Source organism: Rattus rattus, chromosome 16, assembly GCF_011064425.1.
Source record: "Rattus rattus isolate New Zealand chromosome 16, Rrattus_CSIRO_v1, whole genome shotgun sequence".
Taxonomy (NCBI): domain Eukaryota; kingdom Metazoa; phylum Chordata; class Mammalia; order Rodentia; family Muridae; genus Rattus; species Rattus rattus.
Window position 1 is genome coordinate 23,441,057 of NC_046169.1, and position 15,098 is coordinate 23,456,154.

General features: G+C 44.6%; 1 protein-coding gene and 1 pseudogene across 2 annotated transcripts in view; both read right to left on the bottom strand.

Annotated features, from left to right (window-relative positions):
- Nucleotides 1–15,098, bottom strand: part of Caln1 (calneuron 1) — a 462,493-nt gene that overhangs the window by 307,782 nt on the left and 139,613 nt on the right. The window lies entirely within an intron of this gene.
- On the bottom strand, nt 4,017–4,483 carry LOC116885566 (annotated as a pseudogene).

Here is a 15,098-nt window from a genome sequence, read left to right on the forward strand (position 1 = left end):
TTTAAAAGCTAAAAAGCATCCTTGGGTTTTTTTTTCCTTCCACAAAGCAGGTTCAGTACCCATCTCACAGGACACATTTTAATGTTTGAAACGGTGGAGATGAGAATACAGCCATGGTTCTACAAATACTAACAATAATGGTGATGATGATGATGATGATGATGATGATGATGATGATGGGGGTGGGGGTGGTGATGATGATGATGATGTGAGGTATAAAAAAGTTGATGGGATTGAAGAGATAGCCCAGTGGTTAAGGACGCAAACCACTCTTCTTGCAGAGGAACAGACTTCAGTTCCCAGCACCTGTGTCAAGTGGTTCACAGTTGTTTGTAGTTCCAGCTCTAGAGAATCTGATGCTCCCCTGGTCTCTGAGTGCACCTGCAGACAGATGATGAACACACACACACACACACACACACACACACACACACACACACACACACTACTGTTTCTGTTTCCCAGCCCCCTTGAGGTGAAGTGGTTTTCTTTACCACAGGCTTCTCCCCTGATCTTCTTTCTCACCCTATGCCCTAAAACGAAGATGCCGAGTAACGATGGACCTGAGTCAAAGCTTCCTCCTTTTTCAATTGGTCATTGCAGGTATTTCATCGCAGCAACGAGATGCTCCCCCTACAAGGACCCACTTCCTCCAGCTAAGCACTTACAGGTTCCATGGTGTCCCAAAACTGTGCCACGAACTGAAAATAATTATTCAACACATAAGCTCATGGGAGACATTTCAGATTATAATTCAATTTATAATCATAACAGAGTGGTTAAAAATGGAATGGCATTAAAGGCCCCAATGAGGGCAGCAAAAATAGAGAGATGCTAGTGCTGTTAAGAGCACTCAACCTGAGAGGACCCAAAAAACAAGACCTTTGTGCTTAGGGGCATCCATATTAGGTGCCCCATGCCTTCTTGTAACTCTTGTTCCAGGGGACCCAGTACCCTTCTGGCCTCTATGGATACACACACACACACACACACACACACACACACACACACACACACACACACACACACCCCTCATAAAAATAAAAATAAAATCCCAATCACCAAGACTCAGGATGGTCCACAGTAGGCTAAACTTCCTTGCTGTAGGGCACGTTTCTGGAAGGATATGTTTATATGTTTAAGGTTAGAATGTCTTGAGATATAGCAGAAAGATATATACAATGTCTTTTAAATCAAGGGAAGGCTAGACAAAATAGTGAGAAATCACATAAGCAGAGTGGGTCACAAATTTCTTCCTTAAAGGGATACTGGCTAACCATAGGGGCCTATGTTCCAGAACAGAGAGTATACAGTTCCGAATGATTGGATCACACAGAGATGTGCACATGGATCATCTGGCCTGAGGTGGGGCTCAGCCTGGAGCTCCCCTACCTGGTTCTCCAACACTGCTGGTATAAGACCAATACCCTGCCTATTCTCTAGCCCAGAGCCTCGGTAACTCTGACTTCCTGGGCAAATGACCAGACACCAGCCCGAGCCCAGGTCTTGAAGCCATCATACCACAGAAGAGAGGCCAGACAAGCAGTGCCAATGTCCTTTGCCAGATAAAGAAATCAGGGCTTTGCCAGTCGTGTAACACATGCCTGTAGTTCCAGTACTTGGGAGGCTGAGGTAGGAGGGTCATGAGTTCAAGGACAGCCTGAGCTACTGAGTGGGGACTCTGTCTCAGAAGCTGGAAGTGGCTTTTGCAGTGGAGGACTTGCCTAGCATTGATCTAAGGTTCAATCCCAGTGGATGGAGGGAGGGAGGAGGGAGAAGGGATGGGAGTGAAGAGAAGAATAAAGGAAGGAAAGAGAAGGGAATGAAGGAAGAGGTGGCAGTGCGTTTTTGTCATCTTGTCACCAGAGTCACCTAGAAAAGGGGAATCTCAAATAAAGAACTGCCTGCATCAGACTAGCTTGGGAGGATGCCTGAGGGATTTTTTTTTTTTTTTTTTTTTTAGATTAATGATTTGTGTGGGAGGGCGCAGTCAGCGCCAGTCAGTAATGCTCCTCCATGGCCTGTGCTTCTACACCTACCTGCTTCAGTTCCTGACCTCCCGTCCCTCAATGACGGGCCGTGGTCAGGATATGAAGCCACATAAATCTTTCCCTCCTCTGGTTGCTTTTGGTCATGGCAATCTATCACAGCAACAGAAAAGCAAACTGGGACAGAAATCAAGGGAAGGAAAGAAAGAAAGGAGGAAGAGAAGAGAAGAGGAGAGTGGGAGATCTGGGCTCAAGGAAGTCAAAAGTCTGGGAAAGTCACAGGCTGGGCAGAGGAGGTAAAGCTAACTCAACAGTAATGTTTCCCTGAGACCCACCCCAAATCGCAGTAAAACAGGGCTTCTGCAAACAAGGAAAACCCAAGGTCTTTCCTTCAATGCCAGTGTGTCCACGCACAATCTGACAGCTTCGGCATCCCTGATGCCCTCCTGTAACTCTATTCCACTAAGGAAAAAAAAAAAAGCAACCTCGAACAGGGACTTAAACTCTGTTAGAATTTCTATTGGTTTGGAAAAAAAAAAAAAAACAAAAAAAAAAAACAAAAAAACCACCATGACCAAAAAGCAAGTTGTGGAGGTAAGGTTTGTTCAGCAGCCTACATCACCAGATCTACTTCATCGTTGGAGGAAGTCAGGACAGAAGCTGATGCAGAGGCCATGGAGGGGTGCTGCTTACTGGCACCATCAGCCCAGGGATGACACTACCAGAATGGCCCAGCCCTCCCCCGTTGATCATTAGTTGGGAAAATGCCTTACAGCTAGATCTCATGGAGTCATTTCCTCCTCCCTTCCTGATAAATCTAGTTTGTGTCCAGTTGACACACAAAACCAGGCAGTACAGATGGCAAGGACTTAATTGGGCAGCCATGAGAATCAGAAGATAGCAATTCAAGGATCAATGGGACCCAGAGGATAAGTCATACAGGTACATCTTTGGGGCTACCATTTTCTGTCTTCTCTGAGGACAAAGGGTCGACTTTTGAAAAAGAATGTATCATTAAGGTGTGAATGTATGTATGGTGGACATATGTGAGTGCAGGCACAGAACGTTATATGTAGAGATCAGAGGACAACAGAGGTCTCTCCCAGGGCTTGAACTAAGATCGTCAGACTTACATGCACACACTTTTCACCCAATGGCAATCTAGACAGGACTGGTCTGTCTTGAGCCTTGACTGTTTGCCAAGGTCCCTCTGCTCACCCATAGCTTATCTTGCTCATACCGCTGAAGTCACTAGGGCCAAACAAAATGGTTTGGAGTGCAGGCTATATTCTGAGCTCAGAAAAGCTTCAAACATCCCCCCCCAAAGCCTGCACTAAAGTCTAAACCTCATTACTTTGTAGCCTGAGTTGCCAAGTTTAGCTTTCCTTTATTTTTTGGTATAGAATATGGCAAATCAAGTGTTCTACCACTGGGCCACACCCCCAACCCCACACTGGGGGAGGCTAGGCAAGCATTCTACCACTGGGCCACGCCCCCAACCCCACACTGGGGGAGTCTAGGCAAGCATTCTACCACTGGGCCACGCCCCCAACCCCACACTGGGGTAGTCTAGGAAAGCATTCTACCACTGAGCCACGCCCCCAACCCCACACTGGGGGAGCCTAGGCAAGCATTCTACCACTGGGCCACGCCCCAAGCCCCCTGCTGGGTAGACAAGTGCTCTGCCATTGAACTACATCTCCAGCCTTCTTTTTACTTATTTTTCCCAGACTGGTCGGTCATGAGCTCACTTTGAAACACAGGCAGACTTGAACTTTTATTCCTCCTGTCTCATCCAACTTGAGTAACTGGGACAAAGCCCGTGGCCCTGGGCCCAGCTTCAACCTTACTTTCTGGTCCACCCATTTCTCCTCATTCACTCAGATTATAGCTGCTAGAACCCAGGGCTTCTGTTTGCCAGGTAAACACTCAACCAGCTGAGCTAACCAGTCTTTGGCTCTAAATTGTTTTATATACATCATACATACATACATACATACATACATACATACATACATATATACACATACACACACACACACACACACACACACTGTGATTTTTTTCACAGTCCACAGAGGCTTTTGATTTATGCTTTACACTTTAATAAAAAGAATCCAGGATTTTCCCTCCTGTATGTTTTCGTCTTGCCTCATCATGGTCCATGATGCCAGCTGAGTTGTCAGCACAATGAAGCCAAACTGCTGTGATAGGAGCAGATTGCTCTGCCATTTCTCCAGGTCTTTGAGTTGAACATCAAATCTAGCGCTTATAACTCTACTCTTGTTCAACCTTCCTGTGAGGTTCACAACAATCTTCCCAGCTCTGTGATCATCAATGATCTTGAAATCACCAATGTACCCATGCTTTGTCCTCACAGTTAAGAACCAAACGATGACTTTAGAACACGGCCTGATGAGGACCTGGCGTTTGCCTCTCTTCTCAGTGTTGTTGATGCTCTTGAGAGCGTCTTCCAGAACCTTCCTTCACACCATGGTGACAGCGAGAAGATGGCAAAAATCTATATATTAGATTTCATTATGACATTTTCATTCGAGTATATTATGTATTTTGTTCACATTCGCCCTCCCTTTTTTACACTCTGTTTTTCCTCCCCTCCTGTTCCAGTTTTATTTCTATTGCTTTGATAAAAGACCCTGACAGAAAGCAAATTAGGGGAGAAAGGAGTTTATTCCTGCTTGCAGCTCCAGGTAACAGTTCATCATATTAGTGGAGCCAAGGCAGGCGCTTGAGAGGGCTGGTTGCAGACATTCACAGTCAAGAGCAGAGAGGAATGGGTGCATGCATGTGCATTTTCTGACTTACTCGTTCTCAGCTTGACGTCTCCACTACTTCACAATTCGCGCACCTCCTGACTAGGGAATGGCACCGCCCACCATAGGAGGCTGGGTCTTCCCACATAAACAATCAAGACAATCCCTTACAGAGGTGTCCACTGGCCAAGCCAGTGTAGCAGAGACTCTCTTCCCAGGTGATTCTAGGTTTCAGTAAGTTGACAAAGTTAACTATTACACCTCGTTCGTGGTCTGACTTATTTCACTGAACACGATAGTTGCCTATTCCACCCATTATTCTGCCAATGAATAACCATCTTATTAGCACATCCCACAAGAGCCAAAGCCATATCAGGTGTGGGAATTCTTCTGCCTTCTTCCTTGTATTAGAAAGTGAGAACGGTGTCATCATTAAATACATATTTGCTGGATGTGTGTCCGAATGATTGGATGGATTATACTGGGATGATTAATACTGATTATAGACTTGACAGGACATAAAATCACCCAGGGGAACAAGCCTCTGGGCATGGCTGTGAGGGGTTATTTAAATTAAGTTAGCCCCCCGGGAATGCCTGTAAGGTGTTTTCTTGATTAGGCTAATTGAGGTAGAATGACTCACATCAACTTCAGGTTGGGGTCCTGGAAAGCATGAACAGGAGACAGTGAGCTGAGAGCACCAGTATTCATCTCTCTCTGCTTCCTGACTGCGGATGCAATGTGAGCAGCCTCCTGGTCATGCTGCCATGCCTTCCTCGCCATGATGGACCGTATGCTTAAAGGATGAACCAGAATAAATCCACCTCTCCTTAAACTGTTACACACACACACACACACACACACACACACACACACACAGCCATTTTGTTGCATCAATGGAAAAAGTACTTAATACAGATGTCATTGATTGTTTTCTTGAAAAAAGTACCTAGTACAGATATCATTGATTGTTTTCTTCTTTTTCAAAATCCCAGTGAAGGGGCTGGAGACACAGCCAGGTGGTGAAGCCCACTTGCTGCATAAGAATGGGTGGGCGCTCAGATCCCAGTGTCCACAGGGCCAGCCAAGCATGGTCATATGCACACTTGTAAGCCCAGCACTGAGGATGGTGCAGAAGGGAAGACCATTGGGGTCTACCAGCTTCCTAGATAGCCAGAAAACAGAAACTCCAACTCCATTGAGACACCTTACCTCAAAGAAATAAGGCCAAGAGTGATGGGATACCCAATGCTTTCTCTGGCCTCCCCACAAGTACACAAGTCATACTTACATGTACGTACCTCCACACCATACCTCTCACACACACACACACACACACACACACACACACACACACACACGCTAATGAAGTAATTAGTTTTGACTCATCATTACAAGTTGAAACTTAGATTCAGAGAAGGCCCCCTGAGGCCAGGGAGAAGTGGGAACACAGTTCCTTTATTCCGAGACTGTATGACTATCCCTCCTGCTCTCTTTACACTCCTCCCTTGGGTTGGTTCTTAGAGCCAAGATCTTGAACCAATGGCCACTCTGACTTTTACTAGCTAGTCAGAGTGCTCAGATATTTCAGGGTGTAATGGAAACCTGCAGAGCGGATGCAACCTTTTAATCTGCATCAACATTCAATTCAGTAGCTGAGGATGTGGCCCATTGGCAAGGCCAGCATGAGGCCCTGAGTTGGACTCCAGACAACCTACTTGAAGAGCTCCAAGCCTGAGATAGACCCCATCTCAAAGTAGGGGCCGATAGTGTTCCTGAGGATGAAACCAAAGGTTGTGTGTGTTTGCTACAACCAGCAACAATCCGCATTGTATTAAGATGGGATATGCTCCATCTTGGCTCTCCTTTGTGGTTCTGACGACTATGCAGCACTGCCTAGCAGAAAATTAAACTTATGCCTTTCCAGAACATTCAGGACCTCCCTTGATGGCATGCTGTCTTCATTACCCTATATGCCTGAACGTTCCAAATTTTTACTATGCCATTTTTCTTACGGCATTTGTTTCTGGGCATGGGCAACTTTACACATGCCTCCTTTATGCTCTGCAAATGTCCTCGATGGTGTGTGTGTGTGTGTGTGTGTGTGTGTGTGTGTGTGTGTGTGTGTGTGTGTGAATTTGGATCAAACTGGGAAAGAATGCAGAGCACAAGGTGCTGAGCAAGCCATGTACTTGATTTGTTTCTGACTGGTAATTTGTTAAGGCCAGGAAGGAATGACGTGATGTATGCAGTTTCACTCTGGATCTATCAGCCACTGTCCCCACACATCAGCCTCCCAAGTGACTGTGCCTGTCTCAGCACACACATTGAATCACCACCTCGATGAAGACAAATGTGTTTCCCTGTGAGCAGGCAACACTTTTGTGCCCCCAAACACATTATAATCAAAAACTATTATCAAAGGCTCAGAAGGAAACTCTACCTGAGACAGCCTTGGAGTTGAACAGACAGGGAATCTGTTTATGAGCTCAGAGCAGTGGTCTGCACCTCATATCAACCTGGGGCCATTAGCGCTTGCCCTGGTGTCTTACCTCGTTAAATAAATGTTCTTTAAAGACAAATGGACTGGAGAGATGGGTAAATCTCAAGACCATAACACTCGTTGGGACATTATTAGTATCATAAGAGATAGCAGTTTTTTATCACCTCTATACTTGAAAGAAAGACAGACATCCCTGTCAGATATGGTAGCTCCGGCCTCCAATCACAACACTCTGAAGGCTGAGGCAAAAGCTTACCATGAGTTTGAGGACAGCCCAGACCACATAGTGAGTCCCAGGACAGCATGAACTACAGAGCGAGACCCTGCCTCCCTGCCTCCCTGCCTCCCTGCCTCCCTGCCTCCCTGCCTCCCTGCCTCCCTGCCTCCCTGCCTCCCTGCCTCCCTGCCTCCCTGCCTCCCTGCCTCCCTGCCTCCCTGCCTCCCTGCCTCCCTGAAAAAAAACAAAACAAAACAAAATAAAACAAAAACACCAAGAAAGAAAGAAGAAAAAGTACCTTTCTTTCTTGACCTCTCCAAGCCAAAATGATCCTGAGATTAAAAGAGGGAAGGGACTGGAGAGATGGCTCATCAGCTAAGAACACGTGCTGCTCTTGCAGAGGACCAGGGTTTTGCATCCACCATCCATATCACTTAGCTCACAGCCATCTGCAACTCTAGCTCCAGGAGATCCAACACCTTTGGGTCCCCATGGGCACTCCAAACAAACAAACAAACAAACAAATGCAGGCACACACATAAATACACATACACTTATGCACACACACACACACACACAATATTTTTTAAAGATTTATTTATTTCATGTATGTGAGTACACTGTTGATGTCTTCAGACACACCAGAAGAGGGCATCAGATCCCATTACAGATGGTTGTGAGCCACCATGTGGTTGCTGGGATTTGAACTCAGGACCTCAGGAAGAGCAGTCAGTGCTCTCAACCACTGAGCCATCTCTCCAGCCCCCTCACAATATTTTTTAAAAGAAAGCGAAGTAAGGACTAACTTACTTGGTAATAGTAATGCCAACCTCCAAAGCATCATAAGGCACATTGTTTCTAGTAATTAGTTCTGCCAAGGAGACCCCATCCCCTAAAAGTTCTACATCTCAATCCCCCAAACACCACCAGCAGCAGCCGGAAACCAAGTGTTCAAACACATAATAAGCCTGTGAGGACATCACACATCCACGCCCTAAGAAATGAGTATTAGTACTCTTTTATCTGAATCTCTTTAAGAATATGATTATTCAGTGGGTAGAGTTATTTGCTGTGCAGATGGGGAAAAAATGGAGTTTGGATCTCTTGACCTCACATAAATGACAGATGGTCAGGGAGTTCCTAAAGCATATGAGCTAGTTAGACACCCGCATCAGTAAGCTCTGGAATTAATTGTGAGACTTTGCCTTAATGAAAAAGGTGGAAGAAGAATCAGGAAAGAACTACTGATGTCAAGAGTGGCCCTACATGTATTTTATACACACACACACACACACACACACACACACACACACACACTGCACCATTGCATGTCTCAGCTACTTTTCTATCCCTGTGGTAAGTCATCATAACCAAAGTGTCTTGTGAAAGAAAGCATTTATTTGGGGCTTCCAGTCTCAGAGGGTTAGAGTCCATGATCTTCACGGCAGGAAGCATGGCAGTAGGCATGGTGCTGAAGCAGTAGCCGAGAGCTCACATCGTCAGATGCAATCGCAAGGCAAAGAGAACTGGGAATGGCATGAACTTTTGAAATCTCAAAGCCCATCCATAGTGACACACATCCTCCAGTAAGGCCATACCTCCTAATCCTTTCCAAACAGTTCCACCAAATGGGAACCAAGTACTCAAATATCTGAGCCTAGGGGGGGCATTCAAACTGCCATATGTTTTTTTTTTAAGTATATCTCTTCTCCTCAAGAGAAAAACATTACCCATAAACACAAAATATTCCAAGTTCTGAAATATTCCAAAGACACAAGGTTCTTGTCTTATCAGCTGTCCAAACTTACTCAGGGAGATTCAATTTGGTAGTAGACAAGCAGAGAGATAGACTGAGGGCAGGACTTAGGCAGAATTAGTTGGGTTATAGAAAAACTGGGAAGTATCCCAAAGTTAAAGGTCTAAGCTTTTAAAATATACAAGAGTCTCCATGTGCTTATTTATATAGTTGGCGGGTCTCCAGAAATTAACAACATTCTCCTGTTTCAGGTCTCTTTTACACCCATATAGCAGCTTTCCAAGTCACAGTATATGGGCCAAAGTGATACACCCAAGAACATGCTGCCTTCAAAATCCAAGCAGCCCCACTCAGCATTGTGCTTACTTCTTGGTAACAGAAGTGGCCATGCACAAGCAACCTATCCTTCACCTTAGATGGACACTCCCAGGTACCCTGCATCACGAGACTCCTGGAACTTTCACTGAAATAAAATTCTATTGGGTTTGTTTCTCATCTTCTAGTGTGTTGTGTGCTTTGTCAAGTCCAAAGTGACTGCTACATCACGTTCATTTGGTCTGTCAAACATAACATCGTCAATATAGTATACTGTCAAACTGAGTTATGATCCAGGGCAGCAGAATATACCATTGAGGTAGAGCCGCAAAGGTGCAGTGCTGGTCTTGACATCTGAAGGCAAACAGCTTCTAGTGGTTCTAAGGACAGGCGCCAAGACAAAAGCATTCTGTGCATTGTTATCCGTGTACCATGTACCAAGAGCTGTGTTACTGTGCTCATGTAAAGACACCACATCTGGTACATTGGCCAAAATCAGTCACTACTTGGTCAAGTTTGGGATAGTCAGCCATCATTGTCCGCAATCAGTCTGTTCTCTGGGCAGGCAAAATGGGACAGTTAAAGTGAGATGTGTTGGGAACATCACCCCTGCATCTTTCAAGTCCTGGTAATGGTTCAATGGTAGAAGCAATTCTACTGACTTCTGTTAGGCCTTTCCAATGATAATAGCCCTTGGCCCACAGGTCAGAGAATCAAAATAAGATTTGTACCGACGTCTATGTATATCTACCCCAATTATACATTCTGGGACTGGGGGAGGGGGATAAAACACCTGATGAGTTTGGGGATCCACTGTGAGTCTGACTTTAGCCAAAACTCCTAAGCCCTACTTTAAGTGGAAGGTTATAATGCTATGGGGAGTCTCCTAGTATTTGGAGCTAGTATCTAACAGGAAATTCTGACTACTCTGTTTCCCCAGTGTCCAGTTACCCTAGTAAAATGTCATAGGTCCCTCCCTGTGGGAGAAGAATGGGAAAAGGCTAACAGTAAAGTTCCCCAGTATTACAACATGGTACTTCCTCAGGGGGTCATGGCCTTCCTTCAGTCAAGGGTTTCTGGATCTGTGATTGTAAATCTAGAAACTGATGGGTCATGATTCCCTGATACAATGATCCAATATAGCCTTTCTTTCACTTGCTTTTGTTTTGTTTTGTTTTGTTTTGTAGAGGGTTTTTTGTTTTGTTTTGTTTTGTTTTTTAATCCTGATCAAACAGAAACTGAGTAGACTTCTTACCTATGCCATTTTGGGGAATACTGTGCTGATTAGTCAGGCCATTACAGATATTGCTTTGTCTGGACTACGGTCACCTTTCCTTTGGCATTCAATGCTGCCACCTGGTCCCTGCTACTCTGGGTTCAATTAAACCCATAATATTTAATTTGTCCAATTGAGCAGCCGTAGCTCCCACCCTAAGGTCTGGTGCAGAAAGACAAAGCTCTTAGATGTGCTGGTGCCCCTCCCATTTCCCATCTCACAGCATTAGTGAAGGACATGTCTTCTGGGTCATCCCGTTGTGGAGGATTAGATTTTTAAAAGGCGAATTCACTCAAGCATTGCAATTTCCCTGAGCCCTGAAATCCCTCCATCAACACTAAGCTAAGGAATATCAGGCGTCTCCAGCTCCCTCTCAGTAGACCATCCTTGCACAAATACTCAAGTCAACCACTCAAATAACTCTCGGTACTTTTTTAACTCTGTGTGTGTGTGTGTGTGTGTGTGTGTGTGTGTGTGTGTGTGTCTCAATACTAAATCTAGACTATCTGTTCAATAGGCCCTTATACATTAGTTCAGACTGAATTTATGTTCCCTCTACCATTAGCCCACACCCTTAAAACCCACCCCCAGATATACTCCCAGGATATCTGCTTAAGTGAATTTGAAACTCAAGTTATTTAGGGGTGTAGCACAGCTCCTTCTAGACCACAATTCCTACCTCTAGGGGCCCGCTTAGCCTTGAGTCTAGTTATAGCTCTAGAGGCAATGGTTGGTAGTCCCTGAAGGGGATCAGCATTGTCCTGTCTGGCATCTCCTTTAGGGAAAGATTTCCCCATGCTCTACCCATAGGGCAGAATTAATTCACTCAGGCAAGGCCAATAAAGGGCAACTCTCCAGGGGAGTGTGGAGGAGAATATATCTTCTGCCAAGGATGGGGAGACCACTTCCTCAGGCAGAATAAGCCCATCCGAATCTAAGAATTCAAGCCCTCACCCTCTTTGGGTTCCTCACACACATCACCACCTGTCTTAGGGTTTCCATTGCTGTGATCCAACACTATGACCCAAAGCAACTTGGGGAAGAAAGTATTTGTTTCACCTTACAACTTGCAGGTCACACTCCATCACTAAGGGAAGGGAGGATAGAAACTCGAGGCAGGAACCTGAACGCAGAGGTTGAAGCAGTAACTACTAAGAAGCGCTGCGTATTGGATTGCTCTTACACACCCCCAGGACCACCCAAGATACCCACAGTTAAGCCAGACTCTCCCCTATCAATCACTATCTTAAAAAAAAAAAATGGTACACGGCCCTGCCTACAGTTTTTTCAATCATAGGTCCCTCCTCTCAGATATAAACTATATAACTATAATTTATTTTAAGGGGACAAAAACCAACACCAATCAAGATACCACCCCAACTCATCAGATCCTGACACTCTCTCCATGGCTGGGAATTAACTTTGCATTGTAACTCAGCCAATGAGCACTTGGACTCGGTTTGCTACAACTTGAGCTGTAAGGGTGCTGGGGAGAAGAGTCCTTTCTAGGGCACACCTAGAGACCATCAGATTGTTTATGGTGCATCTAGAACTGGTTACCTTTACCAATAAGCTCATTTCTTTTCTTTCATCACTTGGTTCAAAGATGCTAAAGAGCCAGCATTGTTACCTCCCAACAAATTATCAACATTTTTATACAATCACTAAATTCTTTGTTCTTCACATGAAGTAAGCCAGAAGCATCAGATGCACTTATCTTGATAAATTCTTTAAGTAGTTCACACCATAGATGTCCAGTGTTCTTTAAGCTACTAGAGGACTCCTTGGTGACTATAGGTTTCATCCAATTGGAGAACCTGTAAAAGTAACTTTTGTTCGCCTGTAGTAGTTGTAGTCTCAGAGGCTATGGCCTCTATCTGCTAACTTAGGCCCAATCCTGGAAGCATCTAGCCTCCATACAATCTTATCTAAGCCTAGGATGTTTTCAGCTTCTGAGACTTGCTGCTTAATAAGCTCACCCTTTCAAGTTCTCTCTAAACTCTGGCTGGCTGGTTGTTCTAGCTCAAACTCCTTTCCAGCTAACTGATTCAATCTGGCTTCTCTCAGCCTCTCCTGAATTGCTCTACCTGATCTCATACTAACTCTGTCGATCCGTTCTAATATTCTGGCTTCTTCTCTTTCTCTGGTTCATTCAGTCTTCACCTGTATCCAGCTTCTCCTCTCTTCAACCTGTCTCTGTAAAACTGTCCCAATAAAACTGCCTCTCTCCTTCTCCCTCTTTGTGCTGCTCGACTCTCCCTCTCAACTCTACTGCACTGCTCTCCACGAACTCCACCTTATTTCTGCACTGTACTCTTCTCCCTGTACTGTTTCTTAAGTAACTTCCCTTTCCTCTCTCTTCTTGTGAGAGCTGGGCATATCCTATTCTGTCAAATCTTCCTCTGATTGGTCACTCTTTCTGCCACTTAATTAGACATCACTTTCAAACGTGCATGCTTCCTTCTACAAACAAACTTCAGCTTGATAGTTTGGGATGAAAAGTGAGTACTAAGGGTGTGTGTGTATTCCAGCCAGAAGAAGTAAAGGTGTGTGCTAAAGGCTACAGGTTCAAATATCCCATAACAAGAACCAGATCCAGATCCACTGTAAGAAACCATAAATATTATCTTTCCTGTCAAACACTATAAAATACTTTTAGGGCAAGGAATTCAAATCTTTTTTTTTTTTATCTCTCCCCACTTTGTAAGACCTCTGTGCAAATGTTTGAATTCCCCACTGGGTAGATCGTTTGTTTACACAAAGGCCATGCTGCATTCAGTGATGAATCCCTTCTTTTGCACTGAGTCTTTTAAACCAGACAATCAGGATAGAGTGAGGTCAGACTCCAGCCAACGGGGAAAAGACCAAGTTGTCACCTGAGTCGGAACAAGAACCAAGTGACCGCCCTGTTCTGGTTTGCTTGTTCTTCTGCTTTTGTGGGTATCACACTCTTAAAAATGAGTAAAGTTTGGTCTTATCAAGATATTTCGGGGTTGGGGATTTAGCTCAGTGGGGTTGGGGATTTAGCTCAGTGGTAGAGCGCTTGCCTAGCAAGCGCAAGGCCCTGGGTTCGGTCCCCAGCTCCGAAAAAAAGAAAAAAAAAAAAAAAAAAAAGATATTTCAGTTGAAGAAGTCTCTTTCTTTGGGAGCCTATAAACTTCTTTCTAATACCATCAAGTCCACTAGAGAAATCCATTCATTCTTCAGGATCACCCCAGGTACCACACTTAGCATGAGTCAGGGTTCTCCAGAAGAACAGAAGCAATAAAAAGAAAATAATAATCTTCCATTAATATTGAATCAGCTTACATAAAATGTTAACAATAACTGTCTCGCCCCCGAGAAGCCGAGAACTTGGGGATTACTCATTGCTTGAGGCCCAGTGTCTCAACAGTCAGAACAATCTCCAGAGAGAAAACCCCCAGAACCTGGTGGTTGCTCTGTCCACAGGCTGGGTGGCTTAACATTTCCAATCTGGTGCCTAAAACATGGAAGGTTCCTGGGGAACTTACTGGGTTTTGGTGATGGAAATATGCTGGTTCTCAGCAGCAGCAATACCAAAAATCAGCATGGCCTTGAGAGGGAAGGCCAAGCAGACCAGAGGCGAAGAACCATAAGAATAAGTTTCTGCTATAACCTCCCTGACACACTGTTTTTTAAATCTGAGTTGCTACCAGAAAGCTTGTGTAAGGGTGGGCCTTCCCACTTTAATTAAAGCAATCAGGACAATACTTTAGTGGAGCCTCCACACTCACATGAATCTATTTGTGGCAAGTTGACATTAAAACCAAGTCATCATAGGCTTGGAAAGATGGCTCAGTGGTTAAGAGCATGCCCTGCTCTTCTAGAGGACCTGGGTAACTACATACCTGTCTGTAACTCCAGTTCCAGGGCTTCTGACACCCTCACACAGACATACAAACAGGAAAAACACCAATAAAATAAAAATAAATTATACACACACACACACACACACACACACATATATATATATGTATATATATATATATTAAAAAACAAACATCACATAATCTCTCTGTCTCCCTTTCACCACCTCTTCTGCAACTCATGGAACAAATTTTGTGGGAAGATCTGAATTTCAGACATTCAAAGATATTTCCCTCATCAAACCAAAGTCTTAAAGGAACCTAATTCCATCTGTAGGGGCAGTCCATCCCAAGTGTAGTGCTTCTGCTTCTCATCTCATCTGCATTCTTCAGCTAGCTGTTTATTTATTTAGGTGGCACTGGGGACTTCATCAACAGCTCT